Genomic DNA, 22,721 nt, shown 5'->3' on the forward strand with positions numbered 1-22,721 from the left:
GTTACTCATGGCCAAATTTTTAGAAAAGCCAACTATAAAAAGTATTCCAATTTAATATAAAAACTGACATTTTCAAGCTTTTTAATATATTTGATGTGATGTATGTTTAGACCTCTGAAAATCAATGTGCCTGACTAGTACCTACAAAGATTAAAAATAAAATTTACCTCCTTCCTATTTAATGTATTTTATACAAATTTTAATTTTTTTTTCAGAATATCTATTTTATAACCTGCTGTCATCAGTTAACAAAATCTAGTAAAGTTAAACCTCAGTTGCAAGGAGTAGGATTCTGGATAAAATAGAACAATGTTTGGACAATACACAATAATATGTTTCTGAAAGACCAGTATGATAGTTACATATATGTCAACCTGGCTAGAACACAGCACCAGATCTGGTAAAACATTCTGAATGTTTCTGTGAGATATTTTGTGATGACATTAACATTTAAATTGAAGAACTCTGAGTAAAGCAGATTGCTCTCCATAATATGATGGGTCTCATCTAATCAGCTGAAAGCCTAAATTAAACAAAGCTTGACCTCCCACAAGCAAGAGGGAATTCAGGCAGCAGAGGAGCTTTGGGCTTGAGTTGCAGATTCCAGATTTACCAGCCTCCATAATTGTGTGAGCCAGTTCCTTAGCATAAATCCCCCTAAATCACCCAGTTGGCTCTGCTTCCCTAGAGAACCTCGACTAATACAGAGAGAAGCGGGTGATTTATGACCCAAAAAAAAGATGAAATAGAATACACTATCCAAAGTAGTATACACCATAAGGAAGAGTGACTTGCATGGGTGAGAAAAGGAAACTAACATCTCTTAGCTACCATGAATTTCACTTCTTGCTTCAAAATTTAACCCCCTTAGCCTTCTTAAGAGATATTATCGCTTTCAATTTTCAAGTATCAAAGTCTGATATTATTTTTAATCTCTTTTAATATAGATATAGAGCATGAGATATCCATATTTATATATAGATAGAGCAATATAGAGCATGAGGCTCTATATATTAAATATATATTAAAATATATATAGATAAAATAAAAAATTAAAAATACATTAAAATATAGAGCCTCATGAAGCCACAAAATTTCGAATACCACCGAATACTACCACTACCATCTAACCAGATATTTTTAGGTATCAAGCTCATATATCAAGGACAAACTGTTCCATTAAACTCAAGATGCATTACTGGTATGTTTCACAGTTGAAGATCCCTAGAATTCATGTGGAGTGTAATAAGTATAAGTGATATATATGGCATTCAGGTAACATTTATATGTAGTTCTAAATCATTGCACATATAGCTGAGTCAATTACTGGAAATTAACATGCTGGGGGTGGTGATTTCATACCTACAGACACCATTCGGGCTCTTGCAATGGAAAGAAACCTTCTCCAATGGCCCCTCTGTGGCTGTGGTTTATTACCTCGATGATTTTGTCGCTTGTTGTAACCCAATATGTATGTTAGTATACCTTAAGGAATAGGTTGTCATCCGATTTATTAGTTGGAGTATCTTACATCTTTCAATGGTAGGGAAAATTTTATATTGACATATCCAGAGTTTTTATTGAAGTTATATTAGTCCTATCTATCAGAGATATGCTAGAAAATCTATAACTTCCACCAAAATGTTGCCCATGTGAGCAATTCAGTTTATGAAGTGCAATCTTCTAAGGCAGGCTTAGGGCCTCGTGATTCATTTTTCAACCTATGTGATGTTAATGATTTTGTCAAAATAAAAACTAATATACAGTTCTATGTCCATCATCAAATTATGCCGTTCAATTTATAGCTTACAGTATGAAAAAAGACATCCAGATATGGAGGTCTGAGGATCAGGAAATAGCTCCAGTCTATGCAATTCTCCTTCCTTTTGACACAGATATTTGTAGTAGGTGAGAAGTTATTTGGCTTATTATTATACTGGGAATTTTTTAGAACAAAGTAATGACATTGTTTCATTATGTCAAACATGTAGATATCTACCTAGTGTACACTGCTGGGCAAAGAAAATGATTATTAAAAAAATGAAACTATATAAAACAAGAGAGAAAAAGGCTGAAAGGTCTTTATCACCTTGTTTAAACCAATCTTAAATCCCATTTTCTAAACTACTGAACAGTAATTCCCAAACACATTCATTTTTCTTAACCATTATAGAATATCAAGAAGCATTCTTGCAGGTTGTGTGTGTGTGTGTGTGTGTCTTTGTGTGTGTTGTGAGCTCATGCATGCACAGATATTTTAAAAGTCTGAATATAATTCATATTCTATCTCCTTTTTTACTTACTGTTTTCTTAAGAATTAGATATTGCTAAATAACATCAAGAAATGAAAACTTTAGTAATAAAAAGGAGAAAAATAACACGGTTCTGTTTAGAGGATATGATTTCTGTAAATGAAGTTTACACTGGTTATTTAAATAATGGTATTCCTAAAACAGCCTGATGATAAGTCTAATGTATTTTAACATTTCAAATTGATGAAAGTAAGCAACCTTACTTTTCAAGTAGAGTTAATTTTCTGAGATTCCTTTCTTTCCTCTTCCTACAGAGTGACTCCATTAATATTTGACAATATCCTTCCAAGATCCTTTATATTAGTCTTTTTGTGTACCACTCTGAGACATGCAGGGAAGTAGACCTACTACGTAAACCCCACAAGTATAATACCAGGTTCATTTCAAAGGCACCTGTGTTGAGATGTCTCATGATCCTGCATGAAGACATTTTTATTTCAATATTCTGAGAAAGCAAATACAGCCTGGAATGACTCAATGACTAGCCTAGAGACTCACAGTTAATTAGCAGAGAATTTAGAGTCATACGCAGACTTGTCAGATTCAAAGGCCTATGTTCTTTATGGAATATCACACACCTTCTGGAAGTTGCAGAATGCCAACTGTAATGGGGTAAAATCACAGACACATGTCAGCTTCAGCACTTATCACGAGGATGTTCAGTGCAAAGAACTGATTCCCCTTCTGCATGCAAGACCCTGCCATTAATCATTTTGCCTTTTTCTCACACTCAGCACACAATTCCAAAACCAAAGCTCACGTGGGAATGGATTTTACATTTTCAATGAGGTTTCTGTTCCTGGATGTATTAAAACAGATTCACCTTTAATACCGTTCTTACCAAACCTTTTTATTACTGGTAACTAGTCAGAGTTTATCTAGAGAGAGCAAGTATGTATTAAAAGTAGAATCTTAGGATTCATCATCAACATTAGGGCTCATGAGCAATGAAATGCTGGGGACTCTGGGAAATAAAAGTTGTTACACAGATAAACTAAGAGGTCAGTGGATTTCATAATAGAAATACTCAAGGGAAAAAAAGAGTCCTCTTTCAGGTCATATATAAGCATACCTCCTTTCATTGCATTTTGCTTCACTGTGTTTCACAGATACTGCATTTTTTACAAATTAAAGGTTTGTGGCAACCCTACACTGAGCAAGTATAACAGCATCATTTTTTAAATAGCATTTACTCACTTTGTGTCACATTTTGGCAATTCTCAGAGTATTTCAAACTTATTCATTATTAATATATTTGTTATGGTAATCTGTGGCCACTGATCTACGATATTACTGTTATAATTATCTGGAGGCACCAAAAACTATGCATTATAAAATGGCAAATTTAATTGGTAAATGTTGTACGTGTTCTGACTGCAGATATGGTGGAAACAGTAAGAGAACCAGAATTAGAAGTGGAGCCTGAAGACGGAACTGAATTGCTATAATCTTATGATAAAACTTTAAAGGATGAAAGGTTGTTTCTCATGGATAAGCAAAAAAGTGTTTTTGTTTGTTTGTTTGTTTGTTTGTTTGAGATGGAATACACTCCTGGTGAAGATGCTGTGAAGACTGTTGAAATGACAACAATGGTTTTAGAATATTCCATAATTTAGTTGATAAAGCAGTGGCAGGGTTTGAGAGGACTAACTCCGAATTTGAAACAAGTTCTTCTGTGGGTAAAATGCTATCAAACAGCATCACGTTACAGAGAAATCACTCATGAAAGGAAGAGTTGATCAGTGCGACGAATTCCACTGCTGTCTTTTTAAAGAAATTGCTACAGCCACCCCAAACTTCATCAACCACCACCCTGATGAAACAGCAGCCATCAATAAGGAGCAAGAGCCTCCATCAACAAAAAGATTAGGAGATGCTGAAAGCTCCAATGATGGTTAGCACTTTTCATCAATAAAGAATTTTTCTTTTTAGAGAAAGCTGTGTCTTTATTGGCTGAATAGGCTACTTGAGAGGAATGAAGTGGGAGGAGTGGGTGGCCCCAATGCTGGGCCTGTCATGCTTCTCAGATGTATAAGTGATAGAGAACTCGCGCAGGTAGTGGCCAATCATCTCGGGCTTGATTTCCACCTGGATGAAGGTCTTGCCATTGCAGACACCCACCATGCTGCCCACCATGCTGCCCCTATCCCCCAGGCTGGATGATTGTGTCCTGCAGGCATGTCTTCAACACCTCAGACTTCTCCATCAGGGAAGCCTCCTTCTTGGCTTCCTCCAGGTGCTCCAGCAGTGAGTGCTGCTTCCTCTGCAAACCCCGGTTCAGCCTCTGCTGCTGTTGGGCACAGAACAGCTGCATCAACTGCTCATAGGACACGTCTAGCAGTTGCTCAAGGTCCACACCATGGTAGGTGAACTCACAGAAGGTGTGCTTCTTCTTCTGCTCTTCTGCTCTACTTCTGCCATCTTGTCAGCTCTTTGGAAAGGAGTATTTTTTTTTAAGTAAGGTCATGTACATTGTTTTTCTGGACAGAATGCTATTGCACACTTAAATGTTATTGCACAGTATAGTGTGACTATAAATTTTATATGCACTGGGAGACTAAAAAATTCATCTCACTCACTTTATCACCATATTTGCTTAACTAGAGAGGTCGGGAACCAAACCTGTATTATCTCTGAGGTATGTCTATGTTGCAATAAAGAGCATGAAGCAAATGGATGCCCAATACAGGTAGAGGATAATACCAGAGAAGTTTGAGATAAAAGGGAAAAACTACAGAATATACATCAAAGCAAAAGTTTTTCTGCACTAGATCCTAAATCCAAAGATCTCAGCTCAATGGATATCAAAAGCATAAGACCCTAGACATTGACCATATCACCGAAAGGCTTGGTAAGACTCAAAATTATTTTAAATGGTAGGCAGATACTGGAACCAAATGTCATTGAATTGCTGAGGAAGTTATTTCTTTCCCCATTCCTTCTTATTACATTAATAAAGAAGTCTGTGTTCCATGTTAACATGCCTTTAGCACTCTATTAACACTTGTTAATTTCTCCTGTGGAATAACGTAAAGTGTCCTATAAAGATACGTTTATTTACACTAAACGTCAGTTTAAAGGAAATTAAGTAGACTTTGTGCAGATACGATGAAAATCATAATGTACTATAATCATGGAACTTGGGAAACACTGCAATCTAGAGAAAAGGAAGGTGAAATATTAAAGAACCTGAGTCCACTAGCAAAATTTAGGGATGAGCTTCTCTTTGGTAATCTCTGAAATTTGTGGGATGAACTGACACTGGGGTCAGACACAAGGGTCAGTTGAGGCAAAAAATAATTGGTTTGAATTCCTGGTCATCCAGTGAATAGCAACCCCTGATGCAAAGATAAATGAGATTCAATTCCTGACCAACCCTTTCTGCAGCATCACGGTAGGCTTGCTCCCAATTTGTTTTGTCCCTCACAGAAATTTTCTATTGCAACAGGCTTTCATGGGTAGTTCTAACCACTACAGACAAATTTCTTCCGACCACAGACTGTCTTTCTATTTCATGAGCCATTCACAGGACCTCTAATCACTCATTCCATATTTATGCCAGGCAGTCATTTTCTCCTTGGAATGTCTCCTCCGTGTGAAATATACTGAGTTCTTTCTGTCATTCCCCAATTTTCCCCTCACCATCTTAACTTCTCATCACTGCAAAAATTCCAATTTGTCCATATTTTTAAGGATCACGACCAGAACTGAATATACTATTTTAGGTCTAACAATATTATTTTAAGGATCAGAAAACAGATATGACCAATGGAGCACTAAAATAAGAAAATGTATCTACTTTTGTTTCAGACCATAATCACACTGGCTAGCTTTGTGTGTTCTACTGATGACTCTGAATGAACTTACTTTTTCTTAAAAGTGTGGAGACAGAACACAGCTTACTTAAGTAATTGTTTCTTGTAAGCTCATGACTTACATAATTAGAAAGTAAATGAGGGGCACCTGGGTGGCTCAGGTGGTGGTAAAACATCTGCTTTCGGCTTAGGTTATGATCCCAAGGTCTCGGGGCTGAGCCCCCATCCTGGGATGGAGCCCCATGTCCAGCTCCTTGCTCAGTGGGGTGTCTGCTTCTCCCTCTCCCTCTGCCTGCTGCTTCCCCTGCTTGTATTCTCTTTCTCTCTCAAATAAATAAATAAATAAATAAATACAATCTTTAAAAAAAAAAAAAAAGGAAGTAAATGAAAAGATTACCCCTTTCCATATCCGCACATCCTTACCACTGTTCTCTAAAACTCTCAGGTAATATAAATAAGGATTCCAAGGAAAGGGCCTGTGTGGACAATAGAATATTAGATTACAATATTTGTTATATGGCTTTCTACTTTTCATTATTTTTTAAGAACTTCAGCCTCAGAGAAAGATTTCATAAGTTTCCAAATCATTAAAAAAAAAAAAACTGCCTAAGTTTCTTTACACCAATTCTTTCTTTTCCCAACACACCATAATCACTCACTTATATAGGATGATGCCATTGTGGTACTGGTGGGGCAGAGGAGAGGGAGTACACCTTCGGCAGCCAAATCACCTGTTGATGCACATTTAGCATTCGTCAGGATATATCTCTCCAACACTGCCAGAAGCAGAAGACTGCAGGTTAGTTCTTAAGCTAAACCTCACAAAGTACAGAACTCTAATTTTCGATCAGAGGAAGACAACTCTCCATCCTTTCTAACTTCACCTTTATTTATAAAGGACTGTAAGTGGGCACTGGTCGTGGAAAGCAATGTCTTTATCTTAGAGAGGTTGCTCCAACACCAGAGTGAAAATAACAGAAATCTCATCTGTGAGTGAGGGGACTTTCAGAGCCATTCTGCCTCAATGAACTCACACTAAAATTGGGCCAGTCCTGTTCCAACCAAATTTGCCTACAAATCATTACAGGGAACTTGTAAAAAAACACAGATGTTGGTTCTCTGCCTCTGGGGTGAGGCCTAAGGGTCTGCAATTTTAACATACTCCCCCCCGCCAGAAGCCATGCCAACTGGTCCAGAGACTACACTTGATTGTTAAGGGATTAAAAGAAAACTGGCAGATTTGAAGTTTCCCAGATTTGATTCCAGTTCTATTCTAATCATAGACTACCACAGATTTCATTTTTCAATAAATATGTATGGAACATTTGCAATGTTCCAGGCACTGCTTTAGGTGATGGGTATTCAACAGTGATTTTCCCCCCATGCCCTTTACGCTTTGGTTCAAATAAGTAGGTCTCTACTTAAAGACCTCATTGCAGTAGGGCAAGCCTTTCTAATACAGCTTTGACATTAAGGTTAAGAGCAAGGACCTTAAGAATTACAAAGATTTGGTTTTGAAAGCCGGCTCTGTCACTTAATCACCTTGACACCTTGGGTAAATCAACCTCTGAGCCTCAGTTTTCTCATCTATGATGAATTAAAAGATACAATGTTTGTAAAGCATTAGCATCAGGCCCGACACGGGTAATATTAAAAAAATGCCAATTATGATTACTCTTGTTCCAGTCCTGGCATTCATGGAGGCATAGAGCAAAACAGAACCTACAGGTGAAGACATACTTAGTGGTAATCTATGAAAGTCTGGGGCACAGGGGACCAACAAGTAACAGTTGGAGGATCCCAAGAACTGATCCTTAGAGGTATTTACTTCCCCATTCCAGACATGCTCCTGTGCATCAAAATGGACTTTATCTCTAATGACAAACATGACCACATCTGAACTAGAACTACGTTTACAGACAAGTCCGCATGTTATACAAGCAGTGGAATGAGACATATAGGAAGGGGTCATGATACCAAATCATGCAATGAGATTTCATAGACAGGGATGGCTCCAGGGATATGACAGGGAACTTCCTATACTATGGGTGAAATGCTCTGGGGAGTGTAAACCTCAGAGGGCTGGAAATGACCGTAAGAGCAGAGGGCGATACTAGCATGAGTAAGGGAGAGAAGTGACAGGCATCCCATCACTAGAACTGGAGGAGAAAGGGACATGGGCCTTAGGTCATAGCAATAATCCAGTTGCTGATCTACCCAATCACCAGCTTTAAGATCCTAAAAGTTAGGACCCAAGATCTAGGGAAGAATGATCTAAAGAGAGGGAAGTGAGAGCCCCTCAGCTAGGATGAGTGCTAAGTGAACTGTAACCTGGGCTGCAGTGTTCAACAGTCAAGCAAACTGGCCATCTGGATATGAAAGCACCTTGTCCTGTGCTATGCTGCATGCTTACTCCTGGAGACAGAGTCATTTTAAGGGTTATTAGAATACCACAGTAGGTGAGAGAACTGTGTGGTCAGAACAAAGCACAGGAAAAAAAACATATATAAGAATGTGAATCAAAAGAAATTTCCATTCATTATTATAGAGGTTAGTCTGAGGATAATGACTGTGATAACTTCATAGCATTCTGAAATATTGACTTTCTCACATCACAATTTTGTGGGTGTCCTTCTACTCTCCCTTATTAATCACATGTCTTAAAAAAATAATAAAGGCTAAAGTGTATGTCTGTCTAGGTGACCACAGGAAGGAAGAGCTAACTGACAGAATTGTGGTTTAATGCTAGGCTTGGATGGCAGGGAAAGAGGATACATGAGTGAATAATCAAAGGACAGATAGGTAAATTTCAGAAAACAAAAACAAAAACTAAATCAGGTTAAATACTTGAGGACAGGAGGGAGAAACCCAGAAGCCATATTAAACCCAAGAAAGGTGATTAAACATACAGAGCCTCTGTGGTTTTGGAAACTTTCACAGAGCTGAAAATCTTTACTAGGGAGCTTGGCTGACTACAGATCAGCAAGAAGGCCAAGTGATACTGGCAGGAGCAATTAGAGATCCACAAGCTAGAGTAGGAAAAACGTGAATTCTTAAGAAGAATGAACTTCTGCTCTTGTCCTCATTTGCCTTTCTGATCTTACAGTGGAGTACAGCATATGAAGGAGTTTAAGAGACTGTGGCCACATGGTAAAATGTCAGGGCACTTGGCAACTGTCAGCTACTTGAAGGGTATGTCTCCCCCTGGCTCATTAATCTTACCACAACAATATCTTGTGTACACTGGCATTTTGGAAACTTCCCCATTAGTCCTCTCTGAAATTCACCCAAAGTGAATTACTATTCCCTAGTGTGACTTTATCCTGCCTTTTTCTTATAACCACGCATGAATATACCAACAGTAAATGGGTAGAAAAATGGAAAAGGTGACTTGGTAATTTTTTTTGACTCTTCTGAAAATGTCATGTCCTCAGCTGGAAACATTTGAGAGGTCATTTTGCTTCAAGTCTCCGTGTAATAAACCATGTCCACCTTTCTTTATATCTTCCTTTTTCATGGTTTTACTTGGGCTTGGTCCAAATTAAAGTGGAGGGAGAGACACGGCTTTCATAGTAAATTGTGGTCCAGGGAAGACAGGTGAACTGAATGAATGAGGTCCAGTAAAGACATGTAAAACTGATGAATAAAATGTACTTGAGTGTACGGCTGAATTGCCTCTCTTCTTCCTCAGTGTTTACGGCCCACATTTTTAAAGAACACCAAAGAAAATGTCATCCTCATTATAAATAAGAAACATAATCTGGAGAAGATGTCTGAAATGCAGTTACATTTAGTACATAAACAACTGTGCTTTATGTCTTCTGTTGTCTACTCTCTAAAATTTTTCTTCTGAACTCTAGGCAGATTCTTTGTGACAAAATAAAAACTCTAACGGAAGTGACCTACTGGTTTACCTAGGTCCCATGGTCACCAGCTATTGGAACAGAATGTCAAAATCAAAAACAACTTGTGCCATCAGGAATTCAGTTTTGATTGATTAGACAAACCCAAACCTCCTATTTCTCACCCTCCTCATAGATGGACATAGGCTCAAATCTTATTTAATTTTTCAAACATCTTATGCTCATGAACTTAATAGCCATACCTGCTATCAATTGAAAATATGAAAAAAAATTACGGTTTCTACAGAAGACAGTGGAAAATCTTTGTAGCACACATTTTGCATTATGCAAGTCAAAACTGATGTATCACTCTGACCTCTTGTTATTCATTTTATCTTCTCACCAGTGGAAATAAATGATGCAATCCCATTGTGCAGGTAAAAGAAACAGAGTTGCTTAAGGCCAAATAGCTATCATGTAAAGAATCTAAAGTCCAAACACATAACTTGACCAATGAGCTGAAAGTTGTCTCATGTACTGTCCCAATCATTCTTCAAAAAAGTGTCATAAAGTAGGTATTTGAAAATAGTCATTCTACAGATGAGAAGCAAAAAAAAAAAAAAAAAAAAATCAACAAAAAGGCAACTAATTCAACTAAATAAAGCTTCATTCAACTAATAGTATTTTAAGGAGACTCAAATTAGACTTGGTTTCATTCCAAACCTTAGGTTATCTTCTCTACATCACAGGGAGATAAGTAGATTCCTTTTCCATGTATTGAGGAATGGGTGGAAAACCATGAAGCAGTAGAATAGAATGGCTAAGAATGTCAGTACTAAAATCAGATCTCCATAGTTAAACTGCCAGTTCCACCAGCTTGTCCTTGGGACAGTTTACTTAACTTGTCTATTTCAGCATTCTTGCGTATACAGTGAAACTACATATGGATCCCCTCACAGGGACATTATAAACAGCTAGTAAAGTACTGCATGTAAGCACTTGATGCAGTGTCTGGTGCATAGTATAGTGTCAATAAGAGTTTTCAGTGAGTGGCATGAAAACAGTTATTCTTTGTATTTTCCCTCCAGAATGGTTGAGAATCTAGTACATTCAGGATCTAACTCAGTACCTTGATTCAATAACTCTCCTTTGAAGGGCAACATGACAACTGAACCCCTCCTATGTCCCTGATAAAGTATTATCTCAATGCCTGGAGAGAAGGTCAGCACAACTAAATGATGTTTGCCAAGAGAAGTCTGTGTAGGAAGCAGAGATACGTTTACCAAAAAGGGAATGAAGATCGATTTCAGAGCTTCTCATCTGCAGGTGCCCGTTCTCTATAGTGAGCCCAGCACTGTGGTCTCATGGTCATGTTTTTAGAAAGTTTGCAAAGTAAGACATTTTAACCTTAGTCAAGACCATCATTTCTTTCCTCCTCAAAACGTCCTTTGTCTCACTTCTCCCCTGGGTTAGAATTGAGGTACCCTGTGGACATTTTTGGGAACCAGATACCTGTAGACTCTGCTGGTAGGTACTATGTGGATTTAACAGAATATATTTATGTGGTTCAGTTGCTTTGTGTATGATAGCTCTTGCTAGTTGTCTCAATGGAGGGACTTCCAAAGGTTTACCTACCCTCCCACTGACCATAGCACTGCACTGATGGGTGTAGTATCATGATAGAAATATGTGCTTTGGTCCCCAGCACCAGAACTATGTGATACAAGAGAGAAATAAAATATCTGAAATTTAAAGCTTGTCAACAGAACATTTTTCTAACCCACACATGTAACTTTAAGAAAAAAAAAAAAGATTTTTTTCTCCTTGTAGCCTAATCACACTACACTTTTTATTCCATCAAGAATGTATTTGGCAATGCAAGAAAAATAAAAATCCATCAAACTTCCTTTAAGGAAGATTGAAATTAACTTTCTATTTACTCTATAAGAGAAAATAATCAAAAACTTTCATAAGATTATGCTACCAAATAATTTAGGAAACAAAAGTATTATGGAAGTGTTTCAAGGAATTAATTTTTAAAATATGCTATTCTTTTGCATTGTGTTATATATGTAATCCTTCTTGGTTACAGTCTGATGTGTTTACTCATTCTAAATAAATACTGTATTTCGTAGACATGTGAAGTTATGATTTTGCATTTTTTGTCTTTAAGAAGGCTCCATTCATATTGTAAAAACTTTAAGACCTATAAACCTGAAAGCACCTGTTCTAGAATATCATCCAAATATATAGAAATTTGGCTAAGTCTTTTCACGTTTTTGAGGGTGAATTCTCACTTAGGCAACTTAGCAGGAACCAGAAAAGCAAAAAGGGGAAACAAGAAGGGGAAAGATGGCATCATGTCAGGTGTTTGGTTGGCTCTTTTTACTTTCCTTCTGGGCTCTTTGAACTACTTTACCTGAGGCTATATTGCAGAGCTCTGCAAGCTCAAAGAATAAATATCCTCTCTTGATTTGTCAGAGCTACCAGGGGGGCTCTTTGGGAGAAAGGAACTACATGAAGAACAAACAAGTAAATACACACACAGACTTGAATAGGAATAATAAGAATTCAAAAAGGGGTTGAATAAGAAGCAAGAAAGAGAATCTATTGGGAATGAAGAGACAAGAAATGTTTCTACTACTTGGAATAATGCTTCTTTCCATTACTCTCCCACCATCTTCATTTGCTGCAACCATTTTATTTTTATTAACATCTTCAGTAAAAAATTCAGGTAATAAATGTGTGTTAGCGGCAACTACGTGCCAGGATCTGAACTGTGTTGGGATATCACATTAAGAAAAATGGAGGCCCTATATCCCAAAATTCAGAAATTGAAATCCTCACCCCCAGTGTGATGGTATTAGGGGAGGGGACCTTTTTGATCACATCATGAAGGAGAAGCCCTGATGAAGAGGTTAGTCCCCTTATAAAAGAGATTCCAAACAGCCATCTCTGAACAAGGAAGCTGGTCCACATCAGACCTCAGTCTTGTACCTGGTCTTAGACTTCCCAGTCTCCAGAGCTATGAGAAATTAAAGCTTATTGTTTAAAAAAAAAAAAAAAGTACATCCTATCCATGCAGAACATACAGCAAATGTGAGAGATAATTAGAACTACACAAAAATCACAAAGACATAAATCACAACACTGATATGTACTAAGGAGTGGTATAGGATAAGGGATAGACAGGTGGGTGTGACATAGTCAGAAATGTCCAGACAGATCTCCTAAAGTATGCAATATTTTAGCTAATTTTTGAACTATAAGTTGAGGAAACAAATGTTAAGAATAAGTTATAGGATGAGAGGGAATGATGTATATCATTTCCATCAGTAGAAGAATATAGCAGAAAAGCCACAGAGCATGAGAGAAGGAAAGAATAAGTCATACTTTAAAATAATGATTAATTTGTACTTTAAGAGAAGTAATTTTATAGAAAAGAGGCTGTATGAGGTGGAGGAGTACCATCATCATCATCACTTTCATTACCATCATCACTATTATGTCCACACCCACCAGTTTGAGCCCCACGTGCCAGGCACTATGCTAATTTTTTAACATACATTATGTCATTTAATCCTTACACAAACCTATGTTCATTTGTTTGGTCATTCATTCATTCATTCTTCCATTCAATACATATTTCTTGAATGCCTAATCTATACCAACCATTCTGATGGGTTAAGCAATATAAGGTATTTGACAAAGCAGATGTAGAGTCTTCTTCAATGGAACCATAATTTCTAATATTGGATCGATACCTGTTACTTGCTATTTTTTTATACTTCACCTGACTCCATGTGTGAAAATTACTCAATTCTTATCTCATGGCTCATCTCTGGAGGGTATCTCAAACTCACCAGAGAGGACAAACACACATCAGATTCAGGAAAATGGGAAGGAGGAAGACAGAATCATGCAGGAATAGAACGGGCTCAGAGAGTGCTCCCAGACACAGGGCTACTTGAGGGTGAGGGCAGACTCTTAGAGGTACTGATGCGCTCTGCCACATGAAGGACTGCCACAGATGCCTGAGTGTCCATCCACCAGCTAGTGAACTGACATACTGTGCCCTAGCCAGGTACAGGATACTGAGAAGTGGGGTCTGGTTTATCCCTTTCCTGCAGGCTTCTTCCACTGCAACCAACAACAGATGACTACCCATTATAGATCTTGAAACCTCCATGCCAAGACACATGTGGTAACTGGACTGGGGATAGGCAAAACACGTCGCCCTGATGAGATGCAGTTTTTGGTCAACCACCTGCCAGACACACCCTTGTGCTGGAGCCTAGAGTGAGAATGGTTACTATCATGTCCTAACCCAAGAAGTCATAGGGTAGCGTGCCCAACTCTGACATGCTTTGTCCATGCCCACGTCCTAGCCAGAGCAAAGAATGAATGCAATCATGGGTAGGAGAGAAGAGGAGGTTGGGTGGGCCCAGGGAACACATGGCAGGGAGGCAGGCAGCCAGGAACTCATCCCAGCGCATTGCTGTGAGGCAATACTATATGTGAGCTGAAGTTCTGAGCCTGGTTATATGCTCTGTTGTCCCATTGGGTTTCATTTATAGGAATTTCAAGTTGGCAAATGCAGAACACTGAATCCCAAGTACAGAACACTGAATCCCTTCTAAATGTGAGGTCTGGTCTCATGCCCATGAAGCCCACTCAGGGTGAGAGGCAGAGAGTAATTATGTACAGAGGTTAGGTAGTTTTCTCTGAGAAGATGAGACCTGAGTGATGAGAAAGATCTAGACATGGAGAAGGAGGAGATAATTATTATCATTATAATAGACTGAACATTTATGCTCCCACCCCCCAAATTCAGATGTTGAAACCTAACCCCCAAATGATATGGTTTAGAGGTGGGGGTTTTGGGAAGTTATTAAGTCAAGAGGTCAGAGCACTCAAAAATGGGACAAGTGCTCGTGCAAAAGATACCTCAGAGAGCTACCTTACTTCTTCCACCATGCAGAAGGAGCACAGTGAAAAGATGGCCTTCTACAAACCAGGAAGGAAGCTCTCACCAGAGGCCAAATCTGCTGGCACCTTAATCTTGGATTTTCCAACTTTCAGAACTGTGGGGGGAAAACAAAAAAAAAGGTCTGTTGTTCCTAACATTCCGTCTATGGTAGTTTTCCTTAGCAGCTTGAATGGACTAAGACACCCCTTCCCCTTTTAGAAGGTGAATTTACCTGTGTGTGACAAAATCCACATTAGCCCAACTCCAAAGCCTTTGTTTTTAACCAGTACTATGAATCTGCTTTTCCCTATTAGACAAAGTTTAGAAAGAAACTAAGGATGGTTTTTTTGATAAAGAGCTATGCAAGAAACCAGGAAGAAATCTGTCAGAAAACTGCAGTTTTAATTCCCAGCTCAATGAAAACAAGCAAAAGAACAAAACAAAAACTAAAAATCTGAACACCAATAAAACTGCATGACTTACGTATCAATTATGTAAGGAACTCTATAATCAAATCAATTAACATATCCATAGTTTTCTGTGTTTGTGTGATTGTGTGTGATATTTAAGATCTATCCTCTTGGCAGATTTCAACACAGTATTCTTAACTATTGTTACATGCTGTATATGCTGTACATGAGATCTCTAGAACTTAATCTTGCCCAAATAACAGATTGTACCCTTGGGCCGACATTACCCCATCTCCCCTCTCCCAAGCCCTAGGCAACATCAATCTGTTCTCTGTTTCTATGAGCTTGTTTTTTTAAACATTCTACCTACGAGAGGAATCATACAATATTTGTCTTTCTCTGACTTATTTCACTTCGTCTTAATGCCCTCTAGCTCCATCCATGTTATCACAAATACAGTACTGCCCTCCTTTTTAAGACTGAATAACATTCCATTGTATATAGAATACCACATTTTCTTTATCCCTCTTCTGGTAAAGGACATTTAGGTTATTTCCACATCTTGGCTGTTATGAAGAATGTTTCAATGAATGTGGGAGTACAAACACCTCTTTACATCTTGATTTCAGTTCCATTTGGATATGCACTGAGAAGTGGGATTACTCGATCATATACTATGTAGTTCTATTTTTTATTTTTTGAGGGATCCCCATATGGTTTTCTTTAGTGGCTATACTCATCTACATTCCCATGAGCAGTGTACAAGAGAGCCTCTTCTCTACATCCTCCCCACCACTAATATTGTCTTTTTGATAATAGTCACCCGAACAGATGTGAAGTGCTATCTCACTGTGGTTTTTATTTTCATTTCCCTGATGATTAGAAATATTCAGCACTTTTTCCTGTACCACTAGCCATTTTTGTACTTCTTTTCTTGTTTTGAAAGTGTCTAAGTACTTTGCCCATTTTTAATCAGATTATTTGTATTTTTGGTATTGAGTTGGATGAATTCCTTATATTGTTTGGATATTAACTCCTTATTGGATACGTGGTTTACAAATATTTGTTCCCATTCCATAGGCTGTCTTTTCATTGTGTTCTTTTCTTTCTCTGCAGTAGCTTTTTACTTTACTGTAATTATACTTGTCTCTTTTTGCTTTTGGTGCTGTGCTTTCGATGTCATATCCAAGAAACTATTGCCAAAACCAATGTTAAGATTCTCCCTGTTTCCCACCCCTCCCCACTTAGGAGTTTTATAGTTTCAGGTCTTATGCTTAATCCTTTAATCCACTTTAAGTAGTATGTGATGTTGAGACAGGTCCAATCTCATTTTTTTCCATATAGATGTCTAGTCTTCCTAACACCATTTGTTGAAAAGACTATCCATTCTGCATTGTGTGTTTTACTTGTTGAGGATCAGTTGACTATAAATGCATAGGTTTATTCTAGATTTTGTATTCTGTTCCATTGGGTCTATTTATCTGTCTTTATGCCAGTACCATGATGTTTTGATTACTGTAGCTTTATAATATAATCTCAAGTCAGAAAGTGGTGTATCTACCTTTGTTCTTCTTGATTAAGGTTGCTTTGGCTATCAAGATTCCTTTGGGTCTCCAAATGAATTTTCGGGTTGCTTTCTCTATTTATGTGAAAGCTCAATAAAACTGTTTTAAAAAAACACATATATAACTTTTTGTAAGAAACAACAACTACAATAAATCCATATGCAAATGTTGGGGTTTTTTTGCTTAAATATTATCCTTGACTTGAAGTCACCATATCTTAAACAAAGATGTTTCAAGGTTCTAATTTTTATCTTAGTCTTAATTCCTTCTATTTCTCTTCTTACCCTAACACTCTAAATTGAGCAGCTGATAATATTTATAGTTGTTTAAATCTAGCATGTCATTTCATGTAGGTCTTGAATTTTTATACATATGTCTCATCCATTCAATGTCCTTCTTCCACTTTGTACACCTAAAACACAGTAACGATATATTCAAAGTCCAGCTGAGAAGTCAACTTCTCTGGAAATAGACTGCCTATCCCCAAGAAATATTGTGTTTTTTTATTGTATAATACCGATTTATTTATTCTTGAGCTCCCTGCCTTTATTGTCTCTATCCGTACCAGTCCCTTCCACTGTATTAAAAATTCCTTATATGCACAAATCACATAAACTTGGTGTTTAAAGGGTTAACATTGTGCTTAATTCATAGTAGGTGTTCATGTCATATGAACTGACTTATACTCTGCCAATAGAATATTGTTTATTGGCCACATCCCTCTGCCTAAAGAGCCAGTGGCTCACTGTAAAAAAATTTTTCATAACAAACTCTATACAAATGCATCAGACAGGCCATATTTTGAACAGCTGAACAGGGGAACAAATAAAGAAATGTCTCTGACTGTAGGCCATTTTGATGTTGGAATTTTCTTGCCAGCAATGTTCCCAATTAATGTTCAAGAAAAGCCATTTGTTTTGGACAATCATTCAATGATATGTTTTGTTTTGTAAAAGAATAGTATTTGACTCTATAGAGACAGAAGCAGACAGACAGAAGACAATAAAATAGTTTTCTTTTTTATGTCTATTCTCAAATATAAAATATACATCAAGGGTAGTTTCTGAGGTCTGTTTGTTTTCCTGTATAGTTATTATGCCCATTAGGCACCCGTGAAAACAAGCAGAATGAACAACCAAAATACTGCAGAGGAAAGAAAAGCCCAAGAATGTAGCAAAAATATATTATTTAAAATAATATACTTCATTTTACATACTACCTATATACTGTCATTAATGAAATATTTTATGAATATAAAAACAAATATAAACATAAAAATGTGTGTGTGCTTCCATTGTGACAGGAACCAAGCTAATTAGTTCGTATACAAAAGCTCATTTATTTCTCACAACAATCTTGTAAGGTCAACATTCTTATTTCACAGATGTTAAGATTCAAGCTCAGAAAGAGATTAAAAGATTTAAATTTTGATTTTCTTGATTTCAAAGCTGATGTTGTGGGTCTAGTAAACACTAACAACCAAAGCGATAATATCAAAAACAATCTTAAAGCAGAAGAGCAATCAGCACTGTAACTTGAGAAGCTTATACCACTTATTGAGCGCTCATCTCATGCTCATTTTTAGTGCTACAGACACACAAGATAATTATATTCTCACCTCTACCCTACTAACTTGTTATCCCCACTTGACAGAGGCCCAGAAGACATGGGCACAAGGACTACACTATCTTCACACCATGGAACTGGGGTTATAAGAACTCTAGTTCCTAAGAGCTATGTTTCAGAATCATTCATATGCGTGATAGTCTATATATAGTATCTGTAAGCTTACATATACCCAGGTAAGTATCAATTAACAGTCAAATTTAAACATTTTATGGACAATGTGCTGAGTAGCTGTTATCATTGTCAAAATAGCAGGACTGGACATCAGTCTTACCACTATTTGTGAGAGACAAACAGGTAGATGTGAAATTGATAAAAGGGCAGACTGAATCACACATTGCCATTCATTCCTTTAAGTCAATGGCTCAAGGCTTCAGTCCAACATTCCTGTTGGGTTTCTGTTTTTTGTTCTTTTCATTCTTCTGTCAGTTTTCTTCTGGTTTGCCTTTCTCCTTCCCATCAACCATCTTCCCTCATCATTGAAAATAAGACAGAGTGTACTAGAATTCTTTGTAATAAGCTCTTCACTTGGAAATCAGAAAATCAAACTTGTCCTTTTAAACTATGGAAGGGATACTTACTGTACAGTTACTATGCATCAATATACAGGAGACTTAATGTTGAGCTAAAAGCAACTGAAGAAGTCCCCACTCTTACAGAATAGAAGTCTAATCTGGGAGGCAATTAATGAGAGAGTTACACAAAGGAATGATACCTACAGTAAGTGAAACGAGTAAAGATGCTATGAATGAATGTACATGGAATGGGAAATTGCCCTAGCTACGGAATTCTGTCTGAAGAAAGAGTTGTTCTTAAAGTGAGAAATATACACTTGGTCATATATACTGATCATAATTTTGAAGGCCTCTTTCCCAATACCTGGTCCAGAAAAGTGAGAAGCACAGATTACCCCTTTTGCACCATCCTTCCATGGCCTACTATTCAGCACGACAGTGGCCAGCTTCTTCTCATGCTTCCATAACTATTCTCAGCTTTTATATAATTATGTGTTGACAAAATTTTATTCCATAATTTAAGTTCTCTATTTGGTTGGTGAGAGTTAGGTTGATTTTTGTGATATATATATATATATATATATATATATATATATATATACCATACTTTTTGAGATATATATATCTCCTCACATGTAACTGCTAGATAAATGGAGAACATAAACTCGGGCTCACTTTTCTCCTCTCCACTTTCTCTTCTTCCTCCCAGTGAAAAAGAATGTATAGCCATTAATAGTGCAGCTTCTACAGACAACACAGCTGGACAGATGGCTTGGCTCCATTCTGTAGAATTTGTGTGAACTTGGGCACTTACTTAAGCATGAGTTGGGCATGAGTTTCCCTATCTACAAGGAAGAGATACAAGTTGTAACTTCCTTGTTGGGGTGTAATTGGGATAAAATGAAAAGGCTCCTGGCACACAGTAACTGTTCTATACATATCAGCTGTCATCACTGACTGGATTTTAGCATACTAGCTGGATCACATTAGCTTTTACTGTGCATCCTATAGGCCTAGCTAGCCTCATCCAATACCTCTCTGGGTATTCTTGTTGCTTGGTTTCATTCTCATATTTAGCACAGTCTTCTTGAGACGAGAGCCATAATCTTATTTTTAGAGCTCCATGCATCCTCCAAAAACTTAAGACTTTATGACAGACTCTTTCACTCAGTCTTTGGTTTTTGTTTTTGTATTTCCTCATTTTGTATGTCAGCTCATATGCTCTAGTGGTCAAGGAACTTAGTTCAGGTATAATATTCCCCACCGTGAATGCTTTGAATGATAAATACATGAGGCAGTCTCGAGGGACCAGAAATGATGCCAGTGAGTTCTGCTCTGTCACAAACGGTGTTTCACATGACATAGATTCAGAAGGCTTCAGAACCACAGGTAAAAATCACTCTCTGGGTACAGAAAGCTACAAAGGACAAGATTTAGTTTTGAAACATTTTACCTGGGAGGTTTGTGCATGTGTTCTTGTTTTGGATTTTCTTATTTTGTAATCTGCATTGTTTGTGCTGACAATTCCTTATGAAAGGGATGATGAGTGACTTCCAGCTGGAAGAGAGAGACGAAAACAAACAGCTTGTAGGCAAATGCATGAAGAAATCTGGGCTTCTTCTAAAACGGTATGCACATGCTTATAATTATTTAAGTCTCAATGTCTCTACATGGAAGTCTTTCCTGCTATAAATAAGAAAATATAATTTAAAAAAAAACATAAAAATCTTGCCTTTATTTATGGGCATCTACATTCCCTGTTCTCCATTATAAAATCTCAGGGACCTGAAAAGAATATGAAGTCCAAACTCTTTTTAGATACACACACGTATGTGTGTGTATTTTTTAAGTAGGCTCCAAGCCCAATGTGAAGCCCAGTATGGGGCTTGAACTCATGACCCTGAGATTCAAGACGTGAGCTGAGTTCAAGAGTTGAAAGCTTAACCAACTGAGCTACCCAGGCACCCCTAAAATCTTGTAAATTTTAAATAGCCCCATATGTCACTGGCTTGAGAGAAGCAAGGATTCCAAGTAAATGGAGTGGGGTAGAAGAAATTTTAAAAAGGGTCAAATAGAAAGGGACAGTGGTCTGGGAGTTATCAGGTTCCTAATGATCAGATGATATATGGCTCTGTCTCAGAAGCATGACAGGGAGTCCATTATTATCATTATATAATAAAAATAATGATCACGGCCTACTGAGTGCCTACTGTGTGAGAAGCACTGTGGTGTGTGGTATAGAGCCACAAAAGCTTCTTCAATACCCATAAAGATGCTATAAGACAGATACTAGCATTATTATTATTTTATACACAGGCATACTGTAGCATAAATTAAGTAACCTCACCAAGGTCAAACATTCAGCAGAGAGCTATGATTAAAAGCCAGGCTGTCTTACTCCAGGCCCTTATCCTTAATCACCATGCTCCATCCTCTCCAAAGCAACTGAATTGCAGTATTTTGAACCTTGATGTACATACACTATAAACAGACTCCCAGATTCCATGGGAATAAAATTCTCAACACCTGGTTCAGAAATGTAAGAAGCATTTACCATATTGCAAAAAAAAAAAAAAAAAAAATTCTTAAAAGGATGCTAGCAGCAATAACAATATCCTTCTACTTATATTTTGTCTTAAATAAATTAGTTGTTGCTATCCCTGGAGAAAAGACTATGCCTGCAATTGTAACCAATATACATTATTTATCGAGGTAAAAGATTTATAATCAGAAGTTCCTTAAATTATACAAAGTATTATACCTGAACCAAGATACAGTTTGTGTATAGAAGCTTCTTCAAATATAAAATCTCATCCAAAAACATATGAGAATTTTCAAAACAAATAAAACAACATTGTAAGTATTACCTTGTGACTAATCATCACTTTTACTCATATTTTGCAAACTTGCTAAAGACAGCTTTATCTTTGATAAAAATTAAGGTCTACAGTGGTAATAGATGAACAATTAGAGGATTCTTTTTAAAAAGATTGTATTTATTTATTTTAAAGAGAGAGAGAAAGAAGCAGACTCTTTGCTGAGCAGACAGCCTAATTTGGGGCTCGACCCCAGGACCCTGAGATCATAAACTGAGCCAAAGGCAGATGCTTAATCAAATGAGCCACCCAGGCGCCCCAAAGATACTTTCATAAGTTAGTAACAGAGTATGTACTTGGTAATGATTAAAAAGAAATAGTTATCAATATTTTGTATCTATCAGATATCAATGCTACATTGAATAAACTATTACTTTAACACTTTCCGTAACACTACGATGTCATTGGTACTCTGGGATCCTTGAGATTGAAGGCCTTTGTAAAAGACTAGGGTGTAGAAGTGTCCATAGAAGCCTTCAAAAAAGATGTTGCTAGATCTGAGTTGTAAAAGGTGAGGAGTGTAAAACATAAAATCAGAAAAGGGAAATGTGGAAGAATATGGGGCAACTGCTGAGCAGAAATTGTGACTGAAGGCTTGGCGGTCATATCTGTCATACTAAGGAACACAAATGTTACACTGAATGTCATGAGGAGATGGTAATTTGATGATGCTTTTATTTTGGAAAGATCTCCTTGGAAGATAAGAAAAAAATCTACCAATTACACAATTGATATTGAGGAACCAAATACTGCAGCTCTAAGATAGCAAGTTATCGCAGTATGTTATGTCT

The 22,721-nt window shown here is 37.2% G+C and overlaps 1 pseudogene; it reads right to left on the minus strand.

Annotated features, from left to right (window-relative positions):
- Positions 1-4,274: 4,274 nt before the first annotated feature.
- LOC125088532 (40S ribosomal protein S15-like) lies at positions 4,275-20,183 on the minus strand (annotated as a pseudogene).
- Between the last annotated feature and the right edge of the window lie 2,538 nt (positions 20,184-22,721).

This window comes from Lutra lutra, chromosome 17, assembly GCF_902655055.1.
Source record: "Lutra lutra chromosome 17, mLutLut1.2, whole genome shotgun sequence".
NCBI classification, from domain to species: Eukaryota; Metazoa; Chordata; class Mammalia; order Carnivora; family Mustelidae; genus Lutra; species Lutra lutra.